Below are 19,038 nucleotides of genomic sequence, written 5' to 3' on the forward strand. Positions count from 1 at the left end.
AGAACATTTTTTGATTCATATGATTGCCTGGATTACTTTGGCAGCCTAAAAATATACTTGAAAGCCTAAACTATCACTATTATTAGCTTATTGTTCATAGTTTCTTATAAAGCAGTTTCTAATGTTGATCCTTCTGTTTGCTTATCATTTATTACCCAGAAGGAAAAAATTCTTCTGTTGAATGTTTTCTTTATTAAACTTCAGAAGGATTGGTATATGTACTTTGCATATTCTTTTAATTAGTTTATGTCTTTTAGTTGTTCATTTATATTAAAATATAATTTCCATGTTGGTTATCCCATTATTAACAAATATTCTTTTTTACACAAAGCACGTGGAATATACTGAATTTGAATTTCTTTCCAGGAGTCTTTCTTATCCTGCTTTATTGACTTAGGATTTTAAAATTTAGCAGCTGTATTTCATTGAAGTGTCCAAAACCATTTTGCTACAGATGGAGTAGAGTTTTCCATATACAGGTAGTCCTCGCTTACAACCATTCATGTAGTGACTGTTAGAAATCCCAACAGTACTGAAAAAGGTGTCATGACAATTTTTCACACTTATGACCGTTGCAGCATCCTCATGGGCACATGATTGAAATTTGGATGTCTGGCAACTGGTTCATATTTATAATGGTTACAGTGTCCCCAAGGTCATGTGATCACCTTTTGCGATCTTCTGATAAGCAAAGTCAATGGGGGAATCTAGATTCACCTAACAATCATGTTAACAGCTGCAGTGATTCACTTAACAAGGGTGGCAAGAAAGATTGCAAAATGGGGCAAAACTCACTTAATAAATTTAGCAATAGAAATTTTGGGCTCAATTGTGGTTGTAAAAAGAGGGATACCTGTATCTCCCTATAAATCCTAAACAGTATATTTCCAGATTTTTTTTTCTCTTTTTGCATTATTTTGATGCTAAGTATTTATCTTGATTTAAAAAAAAAATAAGAGATCAGGAAAGATTATTTGTAGCTCAGGGCTGAAATGGAGGGTTCTTGGTGCTCTCTGAGAAGCCCTCAAATAGTATAACACTGCTGTCATGTCATCCCTAGTCCTTTTCAATAGACTAGACATATCCAATTCCTGCAACCATTCCTCATATGTTTTAATTTCCAGGCCCCTAATCATCTTTGTTGCATCTGAATATATTTTCCAAGGAATTCATAGCTATTCTTATCAAGTGTTAGTTTATGGCATATTTGCTGACTGATTGTTCCTTTGCTGTTGATGGTTGATCCTGAAAGGCTATCTACCACTTTGATATCTTTATTGTCGATTTAAGTGGGTTTTCTACCTATTGTTATTAGTTTGGTCTTCTTCATATTTCATTTTATCCCCATCTAACTAATTAATTTAAAAGGCTGTATCAATCTGCTTACCATCTATTGGCTGTTAAGTACTTGATATACCACATTTAAAAGATAACACTAACTTTATTTTAACCTTCAGCAAACAGAATATTAGCGTTAAAAAATATAAATGCAAGAAAAGTCTGTACAACACTATGTTTACCCAAATTTATAATAAACGTGTGATTGTGATACATGTTCATCATGTATGTGTGTTGATGGTTTATGGTAGAAACTGCACTCCAAAGAAGTGCAGAGCAAAACAATAAAATAAACAAATATAGGACCAAATAAATGGATATTAATTTAATATTTATTGATTAAAGTGATTTGTTTTAGAACAAGTATACCACTCTCTATTTCTATCTTGCAGTACATGTAAACTATTTCACATACTATATTTTATGATTATTCTACCAATGTTAGAAGGAAAAAAATGAATATATTATCAAAACTATTGATGGCGTATGATTGATTTCATGTTTTGGGCCTTAGTCAACACTGATGAGAATATACAGCTAAAAATGAAAAAGAGGTTGTCTCCTTGACATTGAGATATGAAGAGATATAGTACATATTCAGAATTCACAGGATATTTGTTTTGGTGGTTGTGTACATATAAAATAATGGATTCTCTATTAGTAGTGAACTTTGTAATGTATCTTCATGTAATCTTTTTATCATCTTTCAAATTTCCGGTAAAAGAAATTGTACCTGAATGTAATAAGGCTTTAACAGTACCTTGGGAATCCATAGATACTGTATTTTAGATGTATTAAAGAAATATTTCAAATCATTGCATTAATATGTATATGTTTTATATTAATTATATCGTAAGAACAGTAGAGGTTTTTTTATTCTGAACAAGTCATAAAATAGTTAAAAATTATTTATTTAAGATTATTAAATATCATATATTTTGTTCAAAATCCTCTTTAACTACATTCAAGTCACAATATAATTTATGCCATACCTGTTTAAAAGCCATATATATGCTTGTGTGTGTGTGTGTGTGTGTGTGTGTGTGTCTCAAATATAAAAAATGAATAATTGATCTAAATTCTGTGTGATTTCAATAAAAGAGAATATTTGTGATTCGGGATTGAAATGAGGGGTGCTTGGTGCTCTTGGAACATCATTGTTTTCTTGCAGACCTTTCATTACCCAAACTAGCTAACATCATTGGTGCTAGTCATCATCATCAACATCATCATCACTAGCACCAAGAGGATCAAGGATGCTTTACTGTGTGCTTTAAATAACTTGATCATTACTTTATATAAATTACTTTATATAATATTCATAGTTATATTAGATACATTGTAACCAATATGGTATAAAGAATGCAAATACCATATTTTTTTATCTGTGATGGACATGTTCATGTAGTCTACCAGGAACTGAGTTTGACTCAAAACTTTATTGTCAGGCATAAAAAGTAAACAATGTACAGAAGAGAAGAATATCCAGAGAGTAAGAAGTATAAAGAGCTATGCGTTGTTTCTGCTTTATCACTTCTATGGAAATTGTTGCATGGCTTCACAAAGACTTGGAAGAGTTGGTGTAGAATTGGAAAAGAGCACATAAAAGTAAACTTCTGTGCATTCATACCTTTCAATGTTACTTTTACTCTGCGTGCAAAAGGCTTTTTTCTTCATTCACAGTAATATACCACTCCTTGATCAAACTGATATATCCCTTTATGTAAAGGGAGAAGGTGTCCTCTATAACAGGGCTTTTCAACCAGTGGTACGGGTACCACCTGTGGTACATTGGCACCTGGCAGGTGGTACGCGACCATCCTAGAAAAGTAGAGGTGGAGGGGAATAAGCTGAACTGGTGGCAGCACCGCACAAGCCTGAGCGAGAGATGGCTGCAGGGCTGCAGGGCTGTCAGGGCTCAGCGGAAGCTCCAGGATCAGCACCAGGCTCCAGCTGTAGCTCGGCGCTGATCCTGGCACTTCTGCTGAGCCCTGAAGAAGCACCAATCAACTGGAAAGCAGCACTGATCCTGGTGCTTCTGACAAGCCCAGAAGAAGCGCCGATCAGCTGAAATGTTGCAGCATCTCCAGGGTCTGGTGATTTACATTCAGATGCTTGGCAACTTTCATATTTATGATGGTCACAGTGTCCCAGGGTCATGTGAAGTGACCAAAACCTGCTGCAACCACCCAGCAAATGGGGGGAATAAAAACCAAACATCTCCCCACCCCACCCCCGCTGCCAATCCTCAACAGAAATGCTCACAACAATGAAAACCTCAGACAGGAGGAAGAGTGCCACTGGGTGGGCAGGCAGGTGTCTTGCTCGGCTGTGGCTCAAGGAGCACTTTTTACAGTGCCATTGTAACTTTGAACAGTCACTAAGCGAACTGTTGTAAGTTGAGGACTACCTGTACTTTATCACTTTTTCCTTTTTTTTTTTTTGGTCATCAAGTTTTTGACACCTTGCTAGGCGACTGGTGGTACTCGGATGTTGCCATATCCTAAAAGTGGTACAATGGGTGAAAAGGTTGAAAAGCCCTGCTCTATAAGGACGTACATGTAAAAACAATATAATATAATATAATATGTTATATTATGCTTATGTTATGCATCAACAAAAGTTTATGCTTTAGTTTTGTGTGTCTGTATTAATAAATATTGCCTTTAAATTTAGACATTTTAAAATTATGTGAAAGGGGACTTTTGATGAATGGAATATCTGGCAGTCTGCCAATACTTTACTGAGAAAGAGACATGTTTTAATTTATAAACATTAAATATTGTGTCAATTTTAGTTTTTGTTTAAACATAAGGATTTTAGTTATCTGACTATTAACAAAGTACTCATTTGATGATATGATTTTATTTCATATCATATCATCACTTATTATTATGAAATAATGTTAGTCATATTATTTCACATACCAAAACTACATACATGTGTACATATCTGTGTGTATTTTATGTATGTGTACACACACACAATATAGTTTCTTTCTTTTGAATAATTATATTCTGTTTTAAAGCACACTAGATTTATTTGCTTTTTTTGCAAAAAAGGGAAAGAATATGATCTAATCTGTTACTGTTATTTTAGTCTACAGAATAGAATGAATATGAATTGATATAGATAACATTGTGTAAAATTGATATGCTTAATTGTTAATATTTGTAAGAACATGTCAGCTGCCAATTTGTAAGAAAGATAAGTATATTTTGTATTTCTGATTAAGTCTGATCTTTGATGAATAGAATATAAATACTCAAGTGTATCTAATTTCTAATATGATGACATGCATCTGTCAAAAGTGAATTCTTATGAAAAAAGAATGCTATATTGTGATTATCATAATTATGAGTGATGTGATGCATTTAATTTAGTTTCTATTTAGCAACTTGTAACTTATTTCATAAGCCACAATCAACACTTCATAGGACATATGCAGCATATAGAAAAGACTGCTGCACTGTGCTTTTCTTATTTCTGTTTCTGTCTCTTTATAATATTCTTTCCAATTAATGGTGCCTGTCTGCCATCTTGCAAGTGGAATGGATTTCTATTGCTGTGTTCTTTTTTTTTTTTGGCAAAGTAGATGTTGGCACTCAGGTTTCTTACTAGCAACTGCATTGAATGTCGTTTTGCTGCTTTTTGAATAACCAGGAGTGCTAGAAGAATATGTATTTTTAATTTTTCATCCACTATATCTTTGTGTTGCTGATCAAAATATATTCAGTAAGAGAATAATACTATGATAAGGGCAAAGCAAAATGGAAAAGGAAAGAAAAATTGTAGAAAATATTATAGAAATGTTGATCATAAATTATATTCAAGACAGATTTTCTAGTTGCTTTCTAAATGTCTTTTCAGATGTCTATGGAGATTCTCAATCATCCAGATCATAGTTGTTCAAGAAAGTCCAATTGTCTTGTGAAAAATACTTTTGTGTCTTTTCAGATACTGTAATTTTAATTTTTTATTTTAAATTACTCATAGTAATGGCTGAGCCTAATCTGACAGCTATAGTAACTACCTAGGACTAGTTGTATACCACCTATCTGCTAGCAGCATTCTTTGAATTTTGCTGCAATTGCCAGGATATCAACTTGTATAAATATTTTGTTTAGATACATTTTTAGCAATATCATTATCTTTCATCAATAATGTTAATACTTCAAGTATTTTTTTTTAAATGCAGTTAATGAGAAAAATGTCTATGGAGATTCTCAGAGATTCTCAAAGAAAAACATTAAAGTCCAGTTGTCTTTTGAAAAAGCACCTTTGGACATTAATGGGAAAATGTTTTAGGTCTATGTCTATTGTTAAACAAATTGATTTCCAAATCTATAATGGGAACTTTCTCATCCCTCTGAAAATCTCTCTAATGACTCCCTTGAATGTCAAATAATATGCAATATGAATGAATAGGGCCCCATAAAACAGAGTTCCCCAACCTCTCAGGATTGGCCAGAGTGCGGGGAAGGGGGAAAAGTTGGTCTGGTTTTGTGGAGGGGTGAATGCATGTGCTCATATAATGCCCATTGCTCACATGTGTGAGGTGGTGAACACCTATGTGAGTGGGGCTATGAATGCCCACGATGCTCATGATGCTCATGATGATGCTTGCATGAGTGGGGCTGTGTACCAGCCAGCCTCTCATGCAGCCCGGCAGCTAATAGGCTGCAGCCCACAAGTTGGGACCCATGCCTTAAAAAATAAGAGCTATGGATAACAGTAATGAAATAATGTAGAAACCTAGAGCTGACCAGTTGGGCTTATTCCAATATCAGAAACATTGCTGTTTCGCCAAGTACCTTCTTTATAATAAACATTTAAACCTTTTGCCTTTATAGTAAATTGTTATTAAAAATAAATATTTTAATGTTTTAAATAATATTCTAAGCTCAGAAAATTCTTGTATTTGTAATAAATAATCGTAGCAATACCTAATTTCATGCCTCTTTTAGGTACTTCATTGAATTGAACATAATAAACAGTGATTTATCACCTTCATTTTACACTCATGAAAATTGAAATATTTTCAACAATTTAATTTTGTGGATCAAATACCACTTCATTTCAACAATGAATATGAAGAAATTGCTTTTAATCACAAAACTTCATAAATTTCTGAATGTATAATTTAATAATTTATAAGATATCTTAAAACTCTATTACTATTACTATTCTTTTGGATAACTTTGTAATTATTAGTATTTTGCTAATTCATAAAATTTCTGTGCCTTTTTGTGTGTTATATTTTTCAGTAATATTATTTTTCCTTGAGTTGCCTATGAGGAATTATTACACATATCTAAGTTTAAGGGAAGAATAGAAAACTGAGCCTTATTATCTCTATAGATTATTAGCTGTGGCAGATTTCCTGTCACCCTAAAATCATTCTATGAACTATGTTATGATCTTTCTTCATGGTTCATAACCCTGAATTCATCAGGGAGAAATGCTTTGTGGGTGAGTGTAGAAAATTAAATCCCATACTGGAATAGGCTTCTTGACTGATCTAAGTAAATTTCTGCTGCAGAGGAATATAGCAATAACTTAATTCTACAGAGAAGAACTTCCTCACTGATGAGTTATTCCCTGTTTTGGAGCTAAAAGCAGTTACTTGGAATTGTCCCATGAGCAACTAATACCGAAGCTGAGCAATGAATACAGGAAAAAGGAAAGATAGTAAATATAGATCAAAACATCCTCATTTACTGTCAGAAATAAGATACGAACAGTATTAAGGCACATCAATGAAACAAAACAGCACTTATCTGTGGTGAAATCTGTAAAGTGTCTTCGATTGCTCAAGGGATCTTTAGATATAGCATTATTTTTTCTGCTTTATGGGTGACTTGACTATCTTTGTTATGAATTTTTCATGATTTTCCTGACCCAGCATCTCTTGCCTGTGGAGAGAGTGATACAGTATTGATTTGGGTGTTAGGTTTCTATCTTTTTTTTTCTTTTGCTACAACAAGATTTTTTAGCCTAGAAACTTCAATCTCTGATTACTCATTAGAGAACTGAGGGATTCTTCTTATATGTAAGTTGAAAAAAAAAGTATGCTTTTTACAAGAAATGATACCCATACCAGTGTTGTTAAAAGCTTCTTTAATGGAACTGTGCAGGTACATATTGAAGAGACAAGGCCTCTATCTGACAATTTAGAATGTTGGAAAAATGTTTGCATTTAAGTGTGAATGTTTACATAACCACAAACTAAAAAAATAAAAGAAGAACTCAACTGCATATTTTTATTTTGTGACTTCTATTGCCTTATTTTTGTGCCTTTGGGCATATTAGAAAATTGAAAAGAGGCCATGGTACTGCCACTTCTCAGCTAAATTGCTTTATAAAAGGAAAAAAATCTATATCTTATATCTCATGCAAACTTACTGCTGGCATTGCCATGGAAACAAGATTTTTTTTTAAAAAAGCAGAGAACTGAAATTTAGAAGCATTTTCATTTCATTGTGATTCATACTTCATAAAAATGCAAATCTCACACTAATACATGTTTTACCTTAATATTTTATACTTTCTTTTATATTTAACTGATCTAATGGTTTGCTTAATTAAAATTTGAACAACTTTGAATGCTTTTACTTTTCTTTAAATGTACTCCGGTCCTATCAAGCTTAGGATTTTTACTTGGATACATCATGCAGAATATGTCATAGAGAAAATCAGTCTTTTTAGTATATAATCATATTTTAAAAGCATTTTAAAAACAAGATTATCCATTATAATATTTATGTTACTATATTAGACTAACTAGCCTCTCTTCCTCCCTTCTTTATTTGAAAAAAAAAGACATGTACATATTTTCTTGTTTGAGGCACTACAAAATGTAATTGTTACAAATCCATCAGTTTTTGAACTTTCTGATATATTTTCCACAGTATGGTCTCTTTAAATCTCTTTATTTTTTGTGGAGGGAAGGAATGTAGTGATTTGTGTAGCTCAGAAGGATAAGAACTGGGCAGATTAGTAATTCTCAGATTTGAACATGCACTTAGTCCATATCTTCAGGCCTCAATTATTTAAAAATTGGCAATTTCTAAGTATGAACTAAGATGCCTTGACTAATGAAATTTTATTAATTGTGAAATCCAAGATGTTACTTTGAAAATAAAACCTATTGCAAACTTACCTGTTGATAGCAAACATGCTGTGGTCATGTCATCTCTCTCTTTCTCTCTCTAGGCCAGATTATAATTTTTTTTCTTTACTACATCATTAACAAAATGTGCTTAATCTGCTTTACTCAAACCTGGCACATGTATTTCTCCTTGTACTCTAAAGTTACTGCTTGTTTTATTTTAATATAAACAGCTCAGACTTTGAAAGGAATGCTAGCTATATAAGACCGGTGGGTAAGGTCCTCAACAATACCTGTGGTGGTGGTGCAAACTCCCAATTTGGTGCTGCATCCATCCTTAAGGCAGTCCCTCTTTTTCCAGCTAGGTGGCCCTGCCCTTGACTGTGTACTGAGTGATTCTGGTGGGGAAGGATTGATTAGAGTGGTTTTAACTGAAAGGGAGCCCTGCCCAGTCTGGTGAGAGTGGCTGGGTGTGCGTGGGTGCTGGTTTGCCTGACTTGTTATGTGAAGGGAGGAGGGGATTGTAGATGCCCTTGGGAACTGGGAAGGTTGGATTAGAGGAAGTTGAAGTTTCAGGGGAATTGGGGTGGGTTGGAACATAACACTGGTGATGGGCATGAGTAGGTATGTTTCATACCTATGTATTTATATTATTAGATTTTATACAGTTATATCTTTTAGTATTTTAAGCCACCTAGAGTTACTGTGTGGCGAGATGGGTGGCTAATCAATTTTACAAATAAATAAATAAATTTTGGGAAGCTGGGAGTTTGCTGTTCCCCAAGAAGTGTAGGATCACTTCAGGGTAAGCTGGTGGTGTGACAAACATCATCTGAAAGTCTCTCAAGGCTTTCAGGGATGCTGCTTCGCAAGTTGCTGAATGTGAGACCCTGTTTATTAAGGTGGACTCTAAATATCAGTTGAGATTGTTGCTGCTAGATCAGCCTCCCTGCCTGAGCTCCTCAACTCTGTTTCTGGACTGGTGGGTGGAGTTCCCATGGAGTTCTCATTCCTCTCATTCCAGGCTCCAGAGTATGATTTAGGAAAATGGAGATCAGCCTTTGGCCATATAGTGTAAACACCCCCCCCCTTCAGAGGGGCACATTTCTTGCTGTTTTTAAGTAAGAAAGGTTCCCTTCTAGATTTTTTTGTCCAGAATTTGCTCAGAATTTTCTAGAGGAAATTCAGTAGATATAGACTCAATCTGAGAATATAAATGCCTTTACCACCACACGACTATGCAGTAATACCTGCTTTAAGTTTTTGGACAGAGCTGGAACAAGCTGGTTCATTATGTTCGGAGGAAGAGATTGATATTAGTGGTTGTTTCCTGGGCATCCTTTCTGGTGTCAACATTACTACTATCTCTCTAATATCTATTCCATAGTCTGAGACAAGCACAGTGTGTTTCATACTGTATCTTTTCCTTGGGTGTGTGTGTGACTTTTGACCATACTAGTTACTTGTTCCAACAAATTCTTCAGCATTTTATAGTCCTTTGTATTTGCAGTTTGAATGAGAGGCATCCCAACCTTGCTCATCCATAATCTTTATGCTTCTCAATCAGTGCCTATTCCCATGATCTCATTACACATCCACTTTTGTGATTGGAGGAAATCAAAAGTGGTCTTATTACAAATCTATTGATCAGGCAGTCTAATATTTTCTCTTCCTCCCAATGTATTTTACAAAGGTAATTGCCAAAGGATTTTCAAAAAGTGTATACACCACCCCTCATGCCTACACCTACCTTTTGCCTGACTGCTGCTTTGCAACATAACATAAGTTCAGTTTTGCGCAGGGTTCTGATGCAAGAGTCTGCTTTAACTGAATACAGGTAGTCCTTGACTTACAGCACTTCATTTAGTGACTGTTCAAAATTACAACATCAGTGAAAAATGTGACTGATGACTGTTTTTCACACTTATAGCCGTTGTAGCATCTCCATGGTCATGTGATCAAAATTCGGACTCTTGGCAACTGGCTCACATTTATGATGGTTGCAATGTCCCAGGAGCATGTGACCTGCAGACAAGCAAAGTCAACGGGGAAGCCAGATTCATTTAACAACAATATTACTAACTTATCAATTGCAATGATTCACTTAACGACTGTGGTAAGAAAGGTCATAAAATGGGGCAAAACTCACTTAACAAATGTCTCACTTAGCAACATAAATTTGGGGGTCAGTTGTGGTTGTGAGTTGAGGACTACCTGTAAAAATCTGTCCTAAAGTCTTTTGAACCACCCTGAAATTGAGCTTCTTTCAACTGGAATATAGCTTTAGCCAATTCTTCTGAAAACATGATAAACATATTTATCCTGATAGATAGTAGCATAAACTTATAAACGCATAATCAGAAGTAAGCTGTGCTGAGTTTATTCAGAAGAATTGTGTAGGATTGATTAACTTCTACCTTGTTCTTTATTACAGAATTTAACACTAAATTACACTATATATAATCATAGCATAATGCTTAAAAATATATTTAATAATGGATGTTGCCATTTCATTGCTATGAAACTCACTGAGGTATGCATTATAACTCCAAGATCTCTTTGCTTATGTACTTAATCAGTTTAGACCTCATCAGCGTGGATGGAAAGCTAGAAAATTTTCTTGTCCCATGTGCATCACTTTTTATTTAAAGAAGGAACAAAGCTGAAGTGTTTGTTAGAAATTATGCAAATTAGCCACCATAATTAGCTCAATTTATTTGTGTGTTATGCAAATTATCCTTATTTAGGGGCTGGGTTATAGCAAGTCTACTTTAGCTGATTAAATGGTGATCCTTGCTTGCATAAAGAAGGCAATCATTTTGAAGTTTGAACTAATTTAAATAAAATTACACTGTTTTCCAGTGTTTTTCTTCCTGGTTTCTTTTCCCCTGAACATGTAAATTATGGCTTCTTTGGCAAAGCCTTCACTGTTTCTCCATTTATAAAGAGATGGGCGGGAGGAAGAATAGTTAATTACTGGGTTATGTCCTCATATTGAAAGGTTAAAAATTGTTCCTTACTTTCATTGGAACTGTAGATTATAGAGGAATAGGATGGAAAGCAGTAATTTTAGTTAGGGGGTTGTAGTTCACAGGACAGATTTTCCAAGATAGAGCCAAAACAAATTAGGATCATATTACAGCTGTATAAATAAAAGCTTGGATCGTATTAATTATTCTCAGTATTTACAACTTATATACCAGAAAAGAGAAGATGAAGAACTTCTAACACATTATATTCTTATATCATCTTATAACTGGTTTGTAATATCTAGCACTCATATTTGTGCTTAATATACTTGAACTTTTAGTTTCTCTTCCAAAAGTAGGTGGAGGGATCTTTTTTTTTTTTTTTTTTTTTTTACAGCGGCACTATACTTCCATCACATTTTCCAAGAGTTTTCCATCAGACAGCTGGAGTTGTGCTTCTTTGTTGTGTTTCACAGTTAGTAAAAGTTTTTAAAAATGCAAGATTCTCACTTCTTCTCCATCTGCTATTTGTTGGTAACAACAAAACAGAACTACGTAAACAACCAAGCAAAAATCCCAGTGCATTTGGTCCTGTCTGCAGAATATATCTAATTGGATCATGAGGTAGTTTCCCAAACAGCTACAAGCTGTCAGAACTGGGGATAAGGAGTTACTTTTAGCCCTAAGCAGCCCTAGTGATATTTGAGCCTGAGCTAACTTCCCATAGTCAGCATATCATCTGAACAGAAATGAGAGATTGACGTAAGGTTGGCATTGTAAGCTAGGTGAAAGAACAGGCCCCAAACCCTAAAGCAGACTTGAAAATAGATCACTGTAAAAACTACTGATTGCCTTTCTTTTACTTTCTCTGAAGTTACACAAGAAGGTATGAGGGCAGTAATAGTGAATAAAGAATAGAAGGGGTGGGGTAAAGTAGCATGTTACCTATGGTGGCTCAACCTTTACTAAATCATCAGAGATCCGTATTCAGTTATTTTTAAAGAAAACTTTTTACCGTTCAGAGACATATCCATTTACTATCGGATTGGCAGATTTATGATCATGTGTTGCCAGCACACTCTTGTTTACTGTGTCAAATTTGTTAGAAATACAGAGTTAATCCTTTTGTATTAAAGGATTGTCTCCTCTTCCACTAGCATTACTAATGGAAGGAATTAATATGTGTATTATAATGAATAATCATAAAACGTATTAGTTTTGTTAAAAGAAATTAATAGCTGTTGTGAGGCCCCTATTTGGACAAGATTTACCCTTTGCCTTTTCAATGCAGAACTAAGAAAATAGCTTTCTCAGACTGCTTTTAGTCTTAGAAAAAATGTGTGCATATAAGCAAGTATGTGTCTTTCCAAGCATGTCTGCATGCAATACAAACTTAAAGGCTTCATTCTAAATTTAATTCCATCAAGAAGGGCAATTTTCATCAAGACTAGCTGGACACAGAAGGTTAAATATAATTGTGCATAGCAATTAACTTTGCCCCCCCCCATGTTTTCTATGTGTTTATCATGATGGGGAAAAAAAGAAGGTAGAAGGAAACTATCATGTGTTTCAGTGGTGTTATTATTCAGTGAATTAAATTAATATATTGCCTGGAAGACCCCAGCTGATGAACAACCTATTATAAAAATAAAAAACTTTGATAAAATGAAAACATAAAATAGATAATTTTGTTTATTCATTTAATTTTTATGCCACCCAACCTCCCCTATAAGTCAACTCTGGATGGCATCAAAATATAAAAGAAAAAAAAACCCAATTATGTGGTTAAAAACCCATTACCAATCAAAGCATCCCCTCTTTCTGTGCTATGTAAGCCAAGTGGGTTTTAACAACTTTCCCAATGGTAGCTTGCTGAATTTCTTGCTTTTACTTTCCAGAGGACCGGGGAAGGTCCCTACTGAAATGCATTTTCCATTCCCATTCCTTTAAGAGCTAGGATGACCCTAGTCTGACTGTTATCTAAGCTGCAATTCTTCTTCCTCCTATCTCACAAGCTTATTCTCACTTCCCATTAAGGATCTTCTCACTGACTCAGAAGTACACTTCATGTATTTGTACTTTGAGCTAATACGATCTTGGAAATGATAAAAAAATGGCCTGTGTTACACTAGGCTCAGTTATAGGCTGTTTCGGTTAATGGGCTATGGATGAATTTTGGAATTCAGTACAAATAGGTTCCAACTTGTGTAAACACACTTGGGGTGGAAAAAAAATAAAGTTGTCGTAATTTCTCCGACAAGGGTAAAAGTCTAAATGGCTTTTAATATAAGGGTAAAAGCCTCATAGGGAGAGGTGGTCATTAACAGTGAAGGAGGAAACAAAGGTTTGTTCAGCAAATTACCAAGTTGCTAGTAATTAACATATTATCAAGTATATTGGCTGTTTTTCCTTTCCAGAAACTGAGCCATTCAAGACTAAAAGATTAAATTTGATAGTTATGACTATCTTAATACCCTTATCTTTGGAATTATGCAAGTCAAATAAGTGGCAGGTGGTTGAATATAAAAATAGGGCATTAAAGTGAGAGTGCTTTGTTATTGGAATCTATCCTGGCATTGAAATTATCTTCTCAAAACAAAAACAAAACCCAAAACTAGTGTGTGACCTTTCATATAATAGGCCCTCAGGAGCTGAATCAAGTCCATGATTGTCAGGCTGGACTATTAACTCCTGGGCTGCTCCAGCTTCCTTGCCAAGGGAAGACAGGTTGAAATCCCTGAAATCTACCACTACCCCAGCAGCAGGTGAGTAACCCAGCAGGGATGCTTATGGGCTATAGGAGGACTAGTACACACTAACCTTACTGGCCTTTCAGTTACAAATGTGCAAATAAATCTTCACATTTAGTTATCTGCAGAATTGCACCTCTCTGACAGTAGAGTCCTCCAGGTGAGAACAGCTAACCCTCCTCCCCATCCTAACTTGTGCCAAACCTGAAATTCAGACAGCCATATTTCCAAGAGGAAGACAATCAACTTTCAATGATTCAAGTCAAATTATTAATGCATGATTAAATTGTGGATGAAGATAATTTTATTTTAGTCTTACCTGGCATTTAGAAGTAACACCAAAGCTCTTAGACTCCAAGTATTTTGGGAGATGGGGGAAAGCTGGAAGACAGATTACTTGAAGATATCAAATACTTCTTCCCTAAATTTGATTTGTTTTTAGCCTTCTGTTACAACCATAATTCCATTCTCCTATACCCCCTGCCCTCTTCCACCACGTTTTATACACCAACTGAAAAGTCCTCTATTGTCTAGCGCAAAATCACAATCAAACCCCAAGTCAACCAGGGCTAACTCAGCTCCTCAGCTACCTCAATTCACTCTAGAACCAATTCACTCTAACCTCCATCCCAATTGCCATTCTGCCCTACTCTTACTTCTACCAAGTAGACCAGATCAGAAAATCAACCCTATAGGAAGATTAAAATTATTTTTAATGAGACTGGGTATAATGTGATTGTGTTTTATATAATTCTTAAATTCCAATAAAGTGGGGAGGCATTCTGCCTTAATTGCTTCAGGATGTTATTGTGGACTTAAGTGTTTTAGGCTACTTTGCCTAGATAACAGTTCCTGCATATTTCCGTCTTGCTTTCTCTCTACACTACTTGAATTCCTAGGCAGCTACTCATTGCTCTCACTTAGGTACAGCTTGCCATGGTATAGCTTGCCTGGTCCCATCCAAAGTCCCAAACAATACAATTTTTAACTTCCTTGTGTCAGGAGTAACTGCTGGCATTTTCATGTTGATGGAATCCAGCTCCCACACTCTTTCAGCTTACATCAGAATGACAAGCTACAGGGAGCCACATTCTTCCCTTTGTAGTAATCTCAGTGTAACACAAAGTCCCTGTAACAAAGTCAAAATGGAGACGTCACATTTTCAAGACAATCCTTTACCAGCTGCCACTAGCCTGACCTCCTTCAACTGACTTAACAGTTTCTTTGGACATCCTGTCTGCTTGTGCTGGCAAGGAAATTCATGCTTAAACAAAAGTGTGAAAACACAAAATGGTGACTCCAAGTCAGAAGCTGCCCAGATCTTCAGTTGTCAGAGGTAACCAGGCCTTCAGTGTTTGGAAGACAAACTCCTAGCCAAATGGTGGTTTGGAAATTTAGCACCATATTCTTCCCCCTGTTGCTAGGTCACTAGTGGCCTCAGAATATCTTCTACTGAACTTCCCAGATTGTGATTTGTTGCTATTGCCACCCTTTATCAGCCAAGTGGATCAACATTACATCTCTGCAGACACTCCAATCCCATAGCTGGGCTCTCAACCTCCTTCAAAATCTTTGTCACATTCTAATTATTATAATAACTTTTCTGTACTTCTTCAGTTACTCTGGATTTTCAAATCATTACATCCCAAGCCTAAAACAGGATTTGACAGTTGTTTTAATGTGTCCAGTTAAATTCGTTGTGATTTTATGCCAAAGACCAAAATTTAAGAGCTTCCTAAAGTATCTGTAACTTGATTCAATGCTAGGAACTCCAAAAGACTAGAATGCTTTTAAGAAAAAAATGTAATTCTGATACTTAAGCCCTTTTTCACATAGTAATATATTCAATACAAACTGATAAGTCTTTTCTTATTGAAGTTTAAAATCATTAGGTTCAGCCACTCAGTTTTTTTTTTAATTTGCTGGAGAGATGTTTGACATCAGAAATTGAGTGTTCATTGGATAAATTAGCAATATTTCTGTAAGATGCTGACTTTATCATATTTTCTAAAATACTGTATTTCTCTCAGAAATAAGAAAGCAGAATAATTTCCGTTGTATTAATATGTAAGCAGAAGCCCACTCTTTTATTGAACATATCATTTCTGTAAAAAACTGCTTATGTCTGAAAGTTAAGATTCTGTTCGAGCAGTTTATGTAACTAGCTTAGTTGGCCTAATCAATTTTATCAGTATTATATGCAGGTGAACATTGCTTTTGTTTATTTTCCCTGTTTCCCATTTTCTAAAATTTATTTTTACACGTTATCATTTATATTTAAAAATAATTTCTTCTACGGAAACCTTCAGTATAAGTTGCAGTTGGTTCTTTAGTTAGTTGGTTGTTTCCTTTTGGATGAATAAGATCACCATATAACCTGAGAATATCTAATCATGAAGTAAGTACCATTTCAAAACTGCATCTGATTCAGAAAACAGAATATTGAACGGTGCTGCTTCTCTATGAACACGCAGAGCTATATGTAGAAAACCAGTGGTTTAGCCTCTACTGCCTTAAAAAGAATATTGAAAATAAATATTTCAGATGACTTATCTTTGATTTGAGAAAAAGTTGAGAAATTAATAAAAACTTGAGAAGTGATCAGAAAAACTGCCTATAAAAGCCTTTTATTGACACTTATTATATCAATGAGTTGTATCAACAGGGCTTTTTTTTCTCATAGTACGCCCAGAATGGAGTTCCGGCACCTTTTTTGGATGGAACCTTATAGGGTGGGCAAGGCAGGTTGTATGATGCGTGTGAGTTCTGACACCTTTTTTTTTTTTTAAAGAAAAAAAGCACTGTGTATCAAGCATCATTGTAAATCTCACCAGACTGTATGGTGGTACAGTGATTCTTCAGCTCTTATTATTTTGTTGAATTTCAAATCTGCACTGTTGTTTGCTGCATTATCTGGAATATGGTTTCTTTTATTCTTCTTTGTGTCTTTGATTTCATTTTCACATTCAGAATTTTCTGCTTTGCTATTGAGACTAATTTAGTTTACTTATGGATTATGGTCTGCTGTGTCCTCTGCTTTTGCTGACTCTTTAGAAAGACCAGCAATGTTTGCGTTCTCTCCCATTTCTTCAGTCTTGAATTCTAGTCTTCATGCAGGAAACTGCTTTTCCTTGTATTAGTTCTCTAGAAATCCATTGGGAAGAAAAATCTTCCAGAAGGTATTAGAAATTTCCTGCAGGACAGTTATATATTCCACATGGTTCAACTTGAGCTGTGGCAATTTACTGCAACTCTTTTTAGGGACAATCCTTAGCAGAAGTTTAATAATATCTCCTCTTAGAGTAGATCAGAAGAGGAGGACTTCCCAATATTGTTTATTAAATTATGTATTTCGTGTTTAAGATAAAGAATAAAACTTTTTGTATTTTATTTAATATTAAAATTTATAGTTACTTAACAAAATTATTAGAAAGTAAATCCAGCTTAAGCAAAATAAATATTCATATAGCAAACACTTTGTGGAATTCATTTCCACAAGGTGGTAGTGTTGACCATAAGCTTAGATGGCTTTAAAATGGCTTTGGACAAATCTTTTGTCCTGTTTCCATTATTATTGGAATGATAATTAAATGGAACCAGTTTTAGATAAAAACAGACTGGGACCCTAATCTAATTCTATATCTTTATAGTCTGCTCTGAACTTTTCAGAAATATCTGAATGGCCGTGATGGAAAATAGGAAGCATGTCCTGGTGGAACTTGGGTATGATTCAGAAAGATGTTCAATATGCTCTGTTCCATCTCAACAGTTCAATTACTGATGGTCTTCTCAAGTTTAATTTCAGATATTGGTACAATTATTTAAATAAACAAAATCTATAATTATGCAACAGCAATCTCAAGTTATTTAAACTTATGGTTGCATGTATACTCTATAGTATGTATAATAGCAAACAAAAAGTGCATAACACTAAAATCTTGACATATAGAGAACTGAGATGATAGGGTTCATTTTTCTTATAAGTGAATCATATGTCTTGCTATTTTCCATACTTTTCTTTCTACAAATGCAGATACATTTGTCTACAGTATTATTTCTTGCTTTCTTAAGTAGTCACATTAATATCCTATCAGACCATTCAAACAATAATATTAGGGCAACATTCTGTAGTTTGTGGAGAAAATTGTTTGGTCCAGAGAGGTATTGATTTTCCTGCCTCTCCCCCCCGCTTTTTTTGAAATTCTAACTATTTTATCATATTCTACAAAATTGTCTTTTTGTTTTGAAATGGATTTTTCTAAAAATAGCCTCATATTTTTTAAATTTTAAACCTGGCATAGTTTAGCAAATGATTCATGAAAGCTACTATTATTATTATTATTATTTTAATTCTGGTGTTCATTTGCTGAACGATAAGCTTTCGTATAATAACTGCTAAAATGAGCCTGATTCTTTTTATTTTTGTTTAAAAATAAGAAAATAGAATCTTCTATCACATTTTTTTTTATTTTTTTAGCAAATAATTCCTGTCTCAAATGCTGTCTACGAAATTATTTATAGTGGTGTTGAGTTTATTGGAACTCTTCAGAATAGACTATAAAAAATCTTTGTTAAGCAGCTAATTTAAAATAGGTGGTTGCTTCAAAGAATAGTAGACTATTGGTGGCATTTCCTCTTCCATGTGAAGGTAGTTTTTATCATTTCCTCATCTTTGGAAGGGTCGCATGTCAATATTTCTGGTTTATAGTTTTTTCAGTTGTCCTCATTCACCATGGCTTACAATCTCTTTCAGGTAGTCCCAATTTAGGACGTTAATTCCTGGTAATAGTTCAGTTTATTTTCCCCTTTCTTTGACATTGCGTCCTTATCAGCTTCTCCTATATCAGTGATGGCGAACCTTTTAGAGACT

General features: G+C 34.6%; 1 protein-coding gene across 1 annotated transcript in view; it reads left to right on the forward strand.

Moving 5' to 3' along the window:
• Positions 1-19,038, forward strand: part of AGBL4 (ATP/GTP binding protein like 4) — an 891,909-nt gene that overhangs the window by 25,327 nt on the left and 847,544 nt on the right. The gene's annotated exons all lie outside the window — the stretch shown is intronic.

The sequence above is a fragment of the Crotalus tigris genome, unplaced genomic scaffold (assembly GCF_016545835.1).
Source record: "Crotalus tigris isolate CLP2741 ecotype Arizona unplaced genomic scaffold, ASM1654583v1 scf7180000023617.9722795, whole genome shotgun sequence".
Lineage (NCBI taxonomy): Eukaryota > Metazoa > Chordata > Lepidosauria > Squamata > Viperidae > Crotalus > Crotalus tigris.